Source organism: Montipora foliosa, chromosome 12, assembly GCF_036669935.1.
Source record: "Montipora foliosa isolate CH-2021 chromosome 12, ASM3666993v2, whole genome shotgun sequence".
NCBI classification, from domain to species: Eukaryota; Metazoa; Cnidaria; class Anthozoa; order Scleractinia; family Acroporidae; genus Montipora; species Montipora foliosa.
This window is the reverse complement of record NC_090880.1, coordinates 8,983,670-8,995,823: the sequence shown is the minus strand read 5'-3', so window position 1 is coordinate 8,995,823 and position 12,154 is coordinate 8,983,670. Positions and strand designations below refer to the sequence as shown.

The following is a 12,154-nucleotide window of genomic DNA, read 5'->3' as shown; positions in this document are numbered from 1 at the left end:
AACAGTCTAAAGGCTTTTCCTTCTTTGTACTCGTTCAATACTCGGTGCTGATCAACATCTTTCCCTGGGTGCTCCTTCATTAATACACAGTGATATCACTCAGGAGTATCGGAGGCCATGACGTTAAGCCGTCGCTTTCACGCAGCCAATTGTCTTTGAGAGACAAAGGGTCTGGCATTTGAGTCTTGTCAGGAGTGATCAGCAGCTAAGCCTTCTCAGTTTCAGTCCTCATAATCAATTCATTCGCTGAAGGCTGGACAGGAATACCCAAGTAAAGTAAAGTGGTGCATTTATATAGTGTCCTTATCACTAATGTCTCAAAGGCGCTTTACAATGATCAATTTACCCCCAGCGGACTGGAAGCATGTACAGGCGCAAATTGCAGCCGCTTCTAAGCAGTCCATGCATGCTGGTACTCATTTTACCGACCTCGGAAGGATGGAAAGCTGAGTGAACTTTTAGTGGGAAAGAAGGTCGCCAAATATTGAGAGAGGTGCAGCATTGCGGTTTATCACTATATCATGACTAATTATCACTTATGATATATCAAGAAATATCTTGTATGTTTCTTGTAAGCAATGTTGATAATATCATGATTAATCAGTGGTTTTATAAGGGACTGATTTTTTGATATTCCGCATTAGGTTTTTATCATATAAGCATAATTTATCATGATATTATCAGAATATTTAATTAAGAAAGAATTTCTTCTTCCTCCTGTGATATAGTGATAAATCATGATATTATCAGAATATTTAATTAAGAAAGAATTTCTTCTTCCTCCTGTGATATAGTGATAAATCATGATATTATCAGAATATTTAATTAAGTAAGAATTTCTTCTTCCCCCTGTGATATAGTGATAAATCATGATATTATCAGAATATTTAATTAAGTAAGAATTTCTTCTTCCCCCTGTGATATAGTGATAAATCATGATATTATCAGAATATTTAATTAAGTAAGAATTTCTTCTTCCCCCTGTGATATAGTGATAAATCATGATATTATCAGAATATTTAATTAAGTAAGAATTTCTTCTTCCCCCTGTGATATAGTGATAAATCATGATATTATCAGAATATTTAATTAAGTAAGAATTTCTTCTTCCCCCTGTGATATAGTGATAAATCATGATATTATCAGAATATTTAATTAAGTAAGAATTTCTTCTTCCCCCTGTGATATAGTGATAAATCATGATATTATCAGAATATTTAATTAAGTAAGAATTTCTTCTTCCCCCTGTGATATAGTGATAAATCATGATATTATCACAACATTTTTAGTAAGTAAGGTTTTCTTCTACCCGGTAATAGAGTGATCAATTGTGGTATTCTCCAGCTTTATTACTTCTAATTATTATTACATTCCTGTGATGATGGTATTCATACAATTTAAACAGAGCTTTTAAATACTTTCCAAAACGATTTCCAACCCCCTTCCCAAAAAGGTCTTTATCATTAGTATTATTCCTTATCGTTACATAATGTTTATTGACAAACTTTGTCATAGTCACCTTCGTTAATATCAAGTCTTGCAAGCTTTGCCTTAGCTTCTTCCGACATTTCAGAGCATTTCCTTTTACGGAAACACAAGCTTTCACGTCCCTTGCCACTTTTTGGTTGGATATCCCCAAATCCAAGTGTCTGTAGTGAGTTAAGAATTGATTCCGCTGCTACAGTTGGGTACTTGTTGGTTTTACTGTCAGCAGTCGTTACTGATGGCATTAGATGCCTACCTGATATGTCACTTGCCTTTATTACTCTATCTTTAAATAGCAAAATTTTCTTAACATACTTGTCATATCGTTCAATCCAAATGTCTGCATGGAACATCTCTTCATAATTCACGCCCTGCGAAGCATTTTCTTGATAAGACACTTGATTGCTTGCTCGGATGCTATACTCATCTTCCAACTTCTCTTCAGGAGGCATTAGCGCAAACTTGGTCTCTATGACATGGTTGAGAATCGCGATTGCTGCACGTACTGTATTTTCTGAAATCATCTTCGGGATTTGTTTCGTACGGAGATCTTGGTTCTCTCCAGTTTCTTGAAATGCCTCTTCCACTGCAAAGTCCAGCACATGTAATATCATGCTTACTCGAGCCATTTGCCCTATGGCTTTCGCAATGATCCCGCGTCTGTTCTCATCATCCGGGATAGCCAGTTTTCGCCTCTTCAGATCGTCGTGATACTCTTCAAATTTTGCTTGGGCTTCTTGGCAGAAGGTATATGTGGTTTGGTTGCTATGCAAGTCCTTTATTATTTCGTATACACTTTTCAAGTTGGGGATATTTGGGTCTTTTGGTTTAAGTTCTTGATAGTCCACGTCTCTCTCTTTCGGGCATATAAATAGCTGGCGATCGTTAAACCCGTCAAAATCATCAAGAGCCGTCATTTTCACTACATATGCTGGCTGAATGAAACCGGTAATGTTGAGGCATGTTTTTTCCATTGTACATGAACCGTTTTTAAAGTCCCTGGTCCACTGTCCCCCACCGTTTAAAGCCAAAAGAGTTTTTCTGTCCATCGTGGAATTCGATTTGTACTGATCCAGCATGTTATAGAACTGCGTTAGCTCATCATAAGCTCCCAATATCTGATTTTTGTTATGAAACATCACTTGGTGGAGCTTTTCAAAGGAGAAATGGTCTACCATCAGCCTCGGTAATTCATGGTCTTGCGCGTTATCTTTGGAAGCTCTAAATTCCTGTTGGAGTTCTCGCTGGATATCCATTACAGGTTTTGCTATCACGTTGAGAGCAGCTGTTTTTTTCTGACCTTTTCTCGAGCAAACATTGAACCACACAATAGATGGCTCCTCCCAACACTCATTGATTTTCAAGGTACCATTTGTGCCAATAAACGACGCGGTGATAGTGAGTAACGGGAAAAAGATGTACTCGTCAGGACAACCTAAACTATTTGAATAGGCTTGCACCAACCGAAGTGTATTGTTAGCAACATCTCGCCATGGAAATGAAATTGATTGAGCTGCAGTTATACGTTTGAAAATTAACTGTTTAGTCAAGTTTTCGGGAAGTTTCGTCAAAAGAGACATGCTGTCTTACCGGCTGAGAAACTTCTTTCAAGTAAAGCCTGTCAAATGAACGCACTTTCTGTTTTTAAGTTGTTCTTGTTCCCAGGTCACAATAACTAGCATTACGGAATTTTCTTTCACCAATTAATTATTATATTTGTTTAGCGCCAAATGCAAAACACTGTCCCTTTACAACAACTAAAAGCTAACCATCACACAATAACTAGCGTTACTTAATTTATTTTCCACCAGTTAAGTGTTATATTTGTTTAATGCCAAATGCAATACAGCGCTGTCCCTTTACAACATCTGAAAGCTACCGCAAGCAAACAGCAGTGAAAAACAACCTCACACAATAACTAGAGTGACGTAATTTATTTTCTACCAGTTAAGTGTTATATTTGTTTAATGCCCAATGCAATACAGCGCTGTCCCTTTACAACATCTGAAACCTACCGCAAGCAAACAGCAGTGAAAAACAACCGTACACAATAACTAGAGTTACGTCATTTCTTTTCCACTAGTTAACTGTTATATTTGTTTAATGCCAAATACAGTACAAGACACACAACACTGTCCCTTTACAACAGATAAAAGCTAACCGCAAGCAAACAGCAGTGAAAACTACCCCACACAATAGCTACGCGGCGTCACGTAATTTATTTTCCATCAGTTAAGTGTTAATTTTTTTTAATGCCAAATACAATACAACGCTGTCCCTTGACAACATCTGAAAGCTAACCGGTAAGCAAACAGCAGTGAAAGTTCCCGCCACCTACTTTCTCCATCTACATTTGCCATTAGCCATACTAAATTCTAGTTGAAATTTCTGGCGTAATAGCCCTTTTCATGGTTAACTTTGCTCATTTGCATTACAATCAAATCTACAATGTATGTGAAGCAATTTCGGACAATTTTGTACTTTGACCCCTAAAATGTCTCACATCCACTTTGGATTACATTGTAATGCAAATGAAAAAAAATTAACCGTGAAAAGGGCCATTAAGTAGAACATGCCCCGGTTGCAGTTTGTGCGTCATTGACAGGACGATATGCCTTTTGTCTACGTTTACCATGAAGAGCTTAATGCGTTGCTTTTTGCAGTAAAACATTTTCCCGAAGCCACACCGAACCGATGGGAATTAATTAGTGAGCTAATTCAAAGTCAAAATGTGGAAAGTACTTCCCCAAAAGTATGTCTCGATCAGAGCCTGAGAGGAGCACATAATATAACGGTGTATGACTTGAAAAATCGCGAAAATTGCAAGTTGGTATACAGGCTAATCAGTAATAAGTATCCTTCTTTACTGCACGTAAATATAACCGAGGCGCTATTTAAAAGGAGCGGCAAGACTGCGTTCAAGCCAATTGTATTGATTCCTTGCAGAACAGAATGCTGTGGTTCAAAAATCAAAGTGGATAACAGGCCTTCATTTCCTTTGGTCTATAGTACAAAAGGCACTTACGTTGCAGCATTATTCCATGGTCAATGTGCTAAATGTAAAACAACGTGGTATCCAAGCTACAAAATTACAAGTGATAATCGCCGCATTTTCACAGATCTTACTGGCACTGATGATGAAGGCTACCTACAAATTATATGCCAAACAGTATTCGAAAAGAAACTTTTGAATGATGTATCTACTAACTTGTGGGTATCAGGTACAACTTTCAACTCCAGAGCGAAAGTTTCCAATGTGAATTTCCGTGAAACCGATGAGAAAAAACTGTGTGAAATGATGGAATTCACACGCACAAGCGAAGGCGAGTGGAACCTGAATGAGCAACGAATTGCTGATGCATGGTTCATTTGGATTATAATAAAGTACTACAGCCAAATTCAGAAACTGGAAGAAATCAGCTTTAAAATTTCCTTTGTCAGTAAGAGATTAGATATTGAACACATTTGCGAGCTTATGTGGAAAGAAATTTTTTCCCGCCCAAAATAAATGGGTACAACACAGCTGCAAGACCCCAGGTTGCTCTGAAGGCTATATCACTGTTGATGGCAATGAGTATTTAAAAAGATCTAAATGTGCTTTGCCGGCCACTAAAGTAAAAATACGTAAAGATTTACCCCCTATTTTTCAGTGTTGTACGAATTCTCCCCAGCTGGGTGGGAAAAGTCAAGAGCCTTCCAAGTTTTGCGAAATGCATATGAAGGAGTCACAAGAAGCCGAAGAGTTGTCAGTACCACCCGAATTTAATGTTGATAAATGTGAAGTAGGCCTGCTTCCTGAACAAGTCTGTCTAGAAGATGCCCCATCCTTAGGATGTAAAACACGAAATAAGAAGAGTCAGTTTTTTGAAACCACTGCAGGTATGCTGGCGCTGATTCGCCCTTGTGGAATTGTGGTGAACATGACAGAAATGTTCACCAGCGAATCCCTGACACAAGTATTTCTTTTCATTTTGCGCACATTTTCCCGAGATATAGCTGATATTGGAAGATTGAAATACTTAGGTTACGACAGAGCATGTGCGCTAGTGCCGTACCTAAGAAATCAGGCAAAAAACGGCAGTGCAGGTGCCAAACTACTACTTCAACACGTTAAATTCTTAGTAGACATTTTCCATGTTTCCAGACAATCCTAAATGTCAATTCCATCCGCATCTCTCCCAGTTTTCTAAAATCAAAGGCGTCAACACTGAATCCTGTGAGCAAGGATTTCGTAGACTAAACCAGTACTTTGAGATAACAAGAAAAATGACTCAATACAAACGCGATATTTTGTTTTGGTTTGTGAATGAATCTTTTAACAGCAATCTTGAAAAAAAGCTTAAAACTCGAAAATTGATGTAACTAAATCTAGTTTTACAATATCGCCTCTTACTGATAGATATTAAAAGGAGGAAATGATCACGAAGTTGAATACGTATGTAGAGAATTTTGATATTATCATATATCAAACAATCACTGTCAGTGTCTGTTCTTCTTTGTTACATGATAAAATCACTTGCGTAAGACATGATTTGAGAATGAGAGTGATACATGATATTATAGCTTGCTATTCAGAAATATATTTTTCCATGCTATTCTCAAGATTTGAGAGTGATACTTTGATATCTCAATTTACCACTTTTTCAAATTAAAGATTTGATGGCGACAATTACAGAATTTGCAAGCGAAAATTATTGAGCAACTATCATGATAATCTCAAATGATAATGATAGTTTAATATTTGACATGCACATTATGATGAAAATGATTCCTCGATATTATCATTCTATTATCACCCAAATATCAATAAAATATCCAAATATCAAGTCTCAAACAAATAACATCCTATCAAGATATTTTGATAAACCGCAATACTGCACCTTAGTGCAAATATTCCAGTCTCGGCAGAACTGGGAATAGGCCATTTCAGAAACGTGAGAGGACTGGGACGAGTTTTTCAAACTTGCTTGGATTGAAAATCTAAACTCTTCAGCTGCAATGTTACCAAATGAAAAGCTATCCAGCCAAGTTTGAGAGTTTTCTACGGAAAATTGGCCAAATGGGAGACTTGCAAAAGTTGCAAAATCCCATACAAACCCTTATGATTTTGTGGCCTGTCTACCCATTCCATACAAACTCTCTATGGTAAATACTTTTGTTCTTGGGCCATCGTAGTTTGATCAAAAATAAGACACAAACAGCAGTGATAAACATATTGAACTTTTTCATTTTGATAATGACTTGACGTTTCGTATGTGCTCTACATACATTTTCAAAAGTAACCGTTGAAATTTAAAACAGCTATTTATATATAACAAATTGGATGAGGGGACTGGAACCTAGATTAAGCAAATACTTAACAGTAAAATATATAATAATAATAATTATAATAATAATAAAAACAGAAAAGATTAATAAAGCATCAGCTTTTCACTTCCGATGTTGACGTTGAAAGCTGGCTCAAGTTCTTGAATAAAGAAGGTCTCTTTTATTTTACAATGATAATCAGTTTTGCCCTTCGCTAAAATATCAAAATGATCCCACTTGATGTTATGTCCAGTGGCCTTGACGTGGTCAGCAATGGCTGAAGTATTGTCATTTTTAGCTAGGGTCTTAAAATGTTCGGTTTTTCTATCGTGAAGCCGCTGTTTAGTTTTACCGATGTAAAAACCATTACAATCCCAACAATTTGCTCTGTAAATAACTCTGGATTGTTGTGAACGATTAATACGGTCCTTGTAAGGAAAGAAAGATTTTATACATCAAGTGCTCTGAAAAACAATCTTAAGGTTAACACAAGAGTAGAATTTGTACACACAAGATTTCAGGCGTTTAGCGACTTGGTTGCTTTGAAAACCTAAGTAGGGAAGTAGGATAACAATATCTTTCTTAGGAACTGTAGACACTGGATCGCTATGCTGATGTTGTCTGTTTTTGTTCAAAACATCGTTGATATGATAGTTGATTATGCCTTGTGGGTAGCCGTTCTGAAGAAGGAGTTTTCGAAGATCAATGAGGGCAGATTGTAGCAAGGAACCAGATGAACAAAGACGGTAGTAGCGATAAGTGTACTTTCGTGGAGTGAAGGAATCCCATTTCGTGTAGAGACCTGTGAAAGTTTTTTTTCAGTAGATGGATGTCGTGAAAGCGTTGTTTTGATTACGTGTGACAGGAATGTCCAAAAACGGAATTGCATTGTTATGTTCAAATTCAATGGTAAATTTAATATTGCGATGACAGCCATTCTCTATTTTAGGTGATATTTGAAGATATATTATTTCACCATTTTCCTCCTCTAAATACATCTATTCTTGGTAAAGACTCTCAAACTTGGTTGATCTTTCATTTGAATGTCTTAGTTTCTTAAACAAACGGAAAACAACCAAACTCGTCCCAGTCCTCTCACGTTTCTGAAATGGCCTATGGAACCCGGGAGCTTAGGGTTGGAAGGCAGAGATCTCACCCTTTAAGGTTTCTTTTGCGGCAAAACAACCTCAAAGCATCGACATTCCACGTGTTCACTTCGTCAAGTGAAAGACTGGTCAAATCACTTGACATTTCGTCGCAAACTTGGAAATAATTTCCTATGTTACTAGTTATTACTACTTTGAGTTCTTCGTACAATGTATCCTTAAAATACAACACTTACAATTTGACTCGATATGGTTCTACAATCACGAGAGGTCCGAGAAGACTGAAAACAGAGTACACACGAATGTTCCAAGATGGCGTCCAAAAGCTTTTGGTGCTCACTCACCTTTTTCCTTGGCCAAGCCCATAATGCATTGTGCACCAGACTGTAAGCTGAAACTCCAGATGCAAGTATTTCCGCCTCGGATTTTTGTTGTGTTGGCTCCCCCAGTTCTTCTTCTGCGGATGGCAAGGCCTCAAGCACATACTTGACAAGATGGGCATAGCAATCTTGGAGAAGACTGATTTTGACACAGGTTCGTTGTCTCTCAGCTAAGGCTTCCTCAGTACCTAGTGTTCCTAGGTTCTTGTGATGTGTTTTCAACTTATCCTGTAGGAGGTCCAGCAGGACTGCCATCGAGGTTCTAGTGGAGCCGTCTAAGAGCGCATGCAACATCTTCACGCAGTTGGCGAGCTCTTTCTCGGTCTCTTGTACCCAGTTATTCTGGAATACCTCAGCATTTCTTGCATAGCCTTTTTACCAGCGCTCTTTCTTCAACCACATATCTGTCCAGTTCTCGAAGAATTGGCGTGGGCATCTCCGCATTTGGATCCATCGGCAACAACTCCGCACTTTGGAAACTGACTCCCCTGTCCCTGAGTGCTGTTATTTTTGACTGGTAACGTTGTCTAGCGAACTCTTGCTGCCTCGCTCTGATTCGTTCTTGTTCATGGAGCATGTGATGGAGTTGTCTCTGTCGCAGGCTATCGCGACATGACTTGCCGAACGAGTCTCTCAAAAGCGCAAGATTGTCTGGTGATGTCAACTCGGTCACTTCCTCCGCATCTGTGGCATCCCCTGAAATCAACTCGGCCATGGCGTTGCCTGTCTCCAGGTTTTTAGACATTGGAATATCAAAAGACAGCGATCGCAGAGCCCCCTTTTCGTTTTCTGTCAAAATACCCTCCTTGTCCTCCTGCGTGTTGCTCTCACTGTCGGGAGTGACTTGGCTTGTTTGGCACTCCATAGAGTGCCTTTTCAACTATTCTGCCGCTTTCTTTTTGGGATTTGGCAGGTTCTCAAACTGACAGGTTTGGAGCCGCCTATCCATGGCCAGTTGATGCAAGGGACCGAAGTCCATTTTGTGCTGAGCTTTGATCACCATGGGACATTTGTTAAAGGCTGATCGAGGCAAGGAAATCCAGGCTATTGCAGACCAATGTCTTCAATTTAAGTTTTTCTGTTTTTGAAAATAACCAAGCACAGTTAATTTCTACTTTGACGAAAACTTCAAGAGTACTCCACTAAAACATTGCACACTGCTTTCCACAAAATTGCTATCTTTGTTTGTTTTATTTTTCTAAGAAACGTACCTCAAGTGGGTGTGGACAAGGCCAGTTTTCTCCAGGAATTGTGCGAGGCATTACTGCTGTCCTTGTTAGGTTCCTTCTCTGCTCGATACCTTCCATTTGAAGTAGAAGCTCTCCCGGGTCTGGTGGGGCGGGTGCAGTGGGCTCGTCCGACAATGTTTCCTCCCGCACAGTGTGACTGGGTCCTGGTTCACCTTCTGGAGACATGCCACTCGGGTGTTGATCTTGGCTTATGGTAGTTGTTGCACCCACAGCTCGGCTTTCCACGGTGGTTCTGGTGGTAATGAAGCGGCCCACCAGGCATTGGACTTTCTTCTGCGAAGCAGTTTCTCTTCTGCTGGTGGTGGGCTGAGGGAAGCCTAGACACTCTGCTCTGGGATCCCAACTGATTTCTACTGTCTATGTAGGGTTGTTTGGTTGAAAGAACTTGGTTCTAGTAATTGTGACTGGTGGTGCGAAGGGCCTTGATTCTGTCTTGACTTAAAGGTGTTACTGTCAAGAAATCCATGCCATACCTAACCATGAGCTCCAAAAAGCATGCTGGCTTGTCGCGTTTCCCTGCGTATTTGATCGCACTAGTCCTTGCCATCATAAGTGCTGGGGTCGTGAGTCCCTTTACCATACTGTGCGGTATGAATCCAGCGATGTCCGCTGCAAAAGTTGGTGAGGTATTAATAATCATTGAGCTAAATTTGCCTTACACTGTTCTGTGATTTAAAATTAACTATTTTGTTTAACCCCTCCCCGCCCACATAATTATCAAGAAAGTAGTTTTTGCAATATTTCTCCAGTCTTTGACATTCTGAAAATTTCTTGTATGAGTTATTCTTGATATGCGTAGATTTTCTTAAAGCAGGAGTAAACCAGGGCTTTTCCCCTTACAACATTGTTTAACAGAGATATGTTTGTCAATAATAGCAGAAATCTCTTCATAGAAAGAGCTAAATGTAAGTGGGGGATCTTGATCTTGTGAGAACTCACAGTTTGTCATCATCAATAGCCTAAAATTCACTTATTGAGTCCTGTGGATTATACCTTGTATTATCTCTTATACAGAATTGGGCGAGAGTTGACAATCATCAATTATCACAGGTATGAAACATAGGCAAATGATCTGTCATATCATGAATTATGTTACCAATGAGTTGAAAAAAGTTGTTATCAAATCAGTGTTTCAGAGTGTTGTGTAATTCTTAGAGGTTGCAAGATCTGAGGCTGAAAACAATGAACTGACACAATGATTTAAGAAATCCTCAGTTTGTTGGTGATTTTCAAATTTGAGAAGGTCATGGTTTTAAAGTCGCCTAATATTGCAGGATACTTCGTTCTTCAAACAGTTTTCGAAAAAGTAGAGTTCAATAAAGGATCAAAAACAAATTGTCTAAATTGCCATTGGCACACTATTTGAAAAGATTTTATTAATTTAATTAAGGGACACTTTTCCATGTTCTTACCTGTAGAAAGACTTCTGAGGGCCTGATTCGATATTTTGGCAGCCATTGTCAGGTTACCGGGTAAAATCATTGCGTGTGAAGCAGTTATCAGTCGCCTTGGGTAACTGTGGGTGAATTGGAGAGAAAGATCGCTCCAAGAAGGTGCCCTAATGAACATGACATTTCCAAACATGTCGAGTTTTAAGTCCGCCAGGTGAGCATCAAACACTATGTTTCCTGTGGTCATTATATCTGTCAGGGATGTCCCAGTACTGTTGAACATGGCGGTCTTGGAGAAACCTTGCCTAGCTTCATGGCTTATATCTCCTTCTGGTGCCTCTATCCTCCTCCTCCTCTCAGCCTCCTGGATAAAACGCTGACAGTATTCCTGACACTCTTCCAGTGTCTCAAAAGTGTTCTCTGTATTGCCATCATCGTGGAAGAGGCCGCGAGGCAGTTTTAAGGTGTTATAGAAGAATAGCTCAAAATTGAACTCCATGAGTGACAAATGTGAGATTGCTAGCCCTATTAGAAAGTATGGCTCTTTGAAACGAAACTGTGACTCTCTGCATCTGCTACACACTCTTAACCCTTTCACTTCCAAGATTTCACTCCCAAGATCTAAGTGTGAATTCTCCCTACCGACTGCCATACTATCCTTGCCGATGTGTTTAAGCAAAACCCTCAGGTGATAAATATAAATGTTCTCAACTCCTGTCTACTTGTCAATGCACTCATCTTGCAAGGAGGAAAAAGAAAAAAATATAGGTATATATATATGTATATCAATTGCTTTCGGGAGTGAATTGGTTTAATTAACTGGAGTGTTCACCAAAGCTGGAGAGAATATATTTTTGATCATAGCTTTATTTTTATTTATTTCTTTAATTTACATAAAGACTGCATTGGTTGCCCGATATGATAAGCTCGGTCATATATATTCGTATTATTTACGAATGCCTGTACTTTGTGTTGGAGAAAAAGCCAAGCATGGAGTGCCCATCTTTCTAACATGTTTGTTTAATTGGTTGAAACAAGGAATAAAATCTTTGATTGGAATCCAAACTGCTTCATTTTGTAGATGAGCTGAGAAGTCAACGTGACTGCTTCTCCAACAAATTACTTTAAACATAAGATTAATCAAAGGCAAATGATTCCTGGATTAATTAAACAAGAGAGAAACGAGGTTGCTCTTTAACTGTGTGCGGCAAAGTCAACTGTGATTGCAAGTCACG

The 12,154-nt window shown here is 38.9% G+C and overlaps 1 pseudogene; it reads right to left on the bottom strand.

The window, feature by feature from the left end:
- The window catches only part of LOC137980677 (uncharacterized), a 14,288-nt pseudogene extending 5,755 nt beyond the window's left edge, over window positions 1–8,533 (bottom strand).
- Between the last annotated feature and the right edge of the window lie 3,621 nt (window positions 8,534–12,154).